This window comes from Nestor notabilis, unplaced genomic scaffold (genome assembly GCF_000696875.1).
Source record: "Nestor notabilis isolate BGI_N333 unplaced genomic scaffold, ASM69687v1 scaffold13601, whole genome shotgun sequence".
In the NCBI taxonomy this organism is placed as follows: Eukaryota; Metazoa; Chordata; class Aves; order Psittaciformes; family Psittacidae; genus Nestor; species Nestor notabilis.
Window position 1 is genome coordinate 1 of NW_009913427.1, and position 3,247 is coordinate 3,247.

Sequence of the window (3,247 nt, forward strand, 5' to 3'; positions counted from 1 at the left end):
CCGCAGCACCGCGGCGCAGGAGCTGCAGCCGGCCGGCCGGGAAAGGATGACATCATCCTCAGGAACATGTGATGCAGCCGGCTGGCGCGGAGGTTGCGAGCTGTGTAGGGAGAGATTGGTGCAGATATTTATGGCATTTCATTTGAGTGCGGCAAATGCCTTTTAATTTATTTTAAAATGAAATCCTCATAGTAGCAAATGTTCTGTGCTGTAAAGGCTTTAAAAAGGGAGGGGAGGACCCACCCCAAGCCCCTAAAACCTGCTTTATTGCTGCTTTTTGTGTTATTATTGCTCTGTTGGAGAGAAAAAATACGATAGTTTCTTGCTGTATTCATCTTCTTTGCTCCCCAGCATTCTTTCATCAATTGTAATCCCCACAGTCTTTTCAGTTAAGCTTTAACACTGCAGAACTGGGATGAAAATAGGCTGTTTAGAGCAGCAGGAATATGATAATCTGAGGCAGTCAGCCTTAAGAATATGCAGATCCAGAACATGAGCCAAGCCCTAACGTATTTGCTGGGGTGTTTACCTTGAGCAGCCCCTTAATAGTCAAAGAAATGTTGGCTAAATATTTCTCACTTCTTATATGCCACAGGCAAAGTAAAATGTGCAGCTACTGTGCATCATCTGAGGTGAAATAGTTTAAAGGCTTAGAAATCTGAGCAAGCAAGTTGTGGTAACACCAGTGTCTTCGATAATTTTGTGCTAAGATAGTAAAGAACAGCACTAGTTTCTGCATGCTTTTTAGGTGAGGAGAAAGTGGTTTCTACCTCTGAATTTACTGTAAAGAAAAGGAGTTGCCATGGTTGATATGAAAGCTGAGCATGCTAAATTGGCATTAAGCTTAGGGTGGCTCAAAGCACATTAAAAAAAGTTTTACTCTAGAAATGTGCCTATATGCAGACAACTGAAGCCCAAGTATTTCGAAGTGGAAAAAGGTATTTGCTGTCTTTTGAGGTGAGTTCTTTAAGCCCAAGGTTTTTTGTTAAAGTCTTGTTTAAGCTTTAGTCCATACTAAATGAAAACCTAGTAGGAACAAAACTGTAGGCAGTTTAAGTAATAGGTTGATAACCTATAGCCAGTACTCCAAAGGAAGGAATAATACAAGGCATTCCTTTGGGAGCTGTCTTAGATTCCTGTCTAAGAAATAGCTGTGTACCTCCACTGTTTTGTTGGTCTGGAGTTGCTGCATAATTGCAAAATAGTGTACATTGCGTAGAAACACTCCCTGCAGCATGCTTATCCAAGGAACCAGTTTTCCCGGTCAACCCTTCTGAGAAAATGTATCACATTTTGTGTTTGTTTTTGCTTTATGGTGCTCATGGAAAAGCAGTGAATTGATCAGTGCCTGGAAGATGATTTGTTGTTTTCTTTTGTTTGCTGTCTGTGTGTGCTGAGACAATGTCCTGGTCAAACACTTCAGTTACAGTGAACTGGAGGCACGTATTGCTGACAGATATTTGTTTAAATGCATTTTTAAAAATCCCTAGTCATGGATAATTCATAGTCTTCCACAGGCAATCCCCTGTGCTGCTTCACAGTTCTCTCCTTTACAAAAGTTCTAGCCAGCTTACTTTTGCCACCAGTAGACTTTGTGTTTTGAGGGTTTCTACTATGTCTCCCCTCAGTTCTTTAGACTAAGCAGTGTCATTTGGTTTAGTCCTTCCTCATAGCTCATGACATGTGAACACCTGGCCATCTTTGTCTCTTGAGTGCTCTGTTTTGAAGGGTAGTGCCCGTAAGTAGATATTGTAGTGGCACAGAAGTCTCAGTATTACTGGCTGGAATAGAAAACCTGTGATGTAATTTAAATGTATAAATCTTGCTTATATTACTTGATGACACCTTGAGGTTTTAGCTATGAAGTGCACAGCTCTTTTCTTAAAGCTCAGAGCCTGAGACAAAAGGGTATGAAACGTTTGGGTATTTTTGAGGAGGAAGAAAAATGATGGCCTCCACTGCTGGACATCAGTGACAACTTCTGCTGCCATCTCTAGAGGTACAGAGGAGGAGCAATATATTTCAGACAACACTACCACATATACACAGAGCTCAGTCTTGCAAGATTTTGCTGAAATTATAAATTCTTAAGAAGCTTATTTTCTAAATAGCTCAAACTGTTTGCTTTTAAGGAACACAATTACTGTTTTGTAGCAAGGTATTTGAGCTGTCTTACTTCACAGCAAGTACTTCTGGGCTTCAGCAGTCATGGGGAAGTAAGCACTTCCCTCTTACCTGTGTTACAGAAGTACTGTGTTCAGAAATGAGATTTTAAAAAAACCCCACATGAATCCGAAGAGAGTGGGAACGATAATAGAATTAGTTGAAGTGTGGGTACAAAACCACCCAATTTTTGCAATATGAACAAGATGGGCCCAAGAGGGACTGATTCTGTATTGTACAGGTCAATATGGAATGTAAGGAATATAAAATGCTCCCTAAATCTCCCTTATTGAGGAAGGCAGAAGTTTAGAATCTGGCCACAGAAATGTAATGGAAGTAGAGAGGAGGGGCAAGCTGGTGGTGTGCTGCTTTGCCAACACTGACTGTAATCACTCACCTTGGGGACACTTTCAGACTCCATGGGTGTATACAGTTGACATGAGAAAATGTGCTCTCTGTTACAAAATGCTGCTCCAGTCAGGCTGCAGAGAAGACACAGTTGAGAGCTTTATCTCCCAATTTTGCTTACAAAAGTGACGTGAGGGAAGTTGCATGTAAATGTTGTTGGGGTTTTTTGGTGGGTCTTTTTGTGTAGTGCTTTCTTGGGGAGGTCTGGAAATTTGAGGGGGTTTTGGTTGTGTTTGTTTTGTTGGGTTTTGGGTTGGGTTTTTTTGACTGGTAATTGTTCTAAAGGTACCTACTTTTATTAGCTTGATACTGCTAGTCTCTGCTGGAACATAAAGTGAAAGTGGAATTTGGAATGCCTAAAAGCAACAGCATCCAGCTGATAGTTTTTATTTACTGATTGAAAAGGCTAATTCCAGTATCCTGTTTTCTACTAAGGTTGTCCAACAGACCACGCTATTTGTGTTAAGCTAGTCAAAGCGATGACTTGTTCATTAATATGTTTTAAAAGTTTAGTTTAATTTTTTTCAACCTTTTACTGTACGAGTTATCTTAATTCATGTAATCATAACATTCAGATTGTATTCCAAAGGTAAATATTTTACAGTGTATTCAGTAAATGTAGAAGCTGGGCTTGTCTGAATTTTTGACTAATTATCTTGTCTTTTCCTTTTTTCAG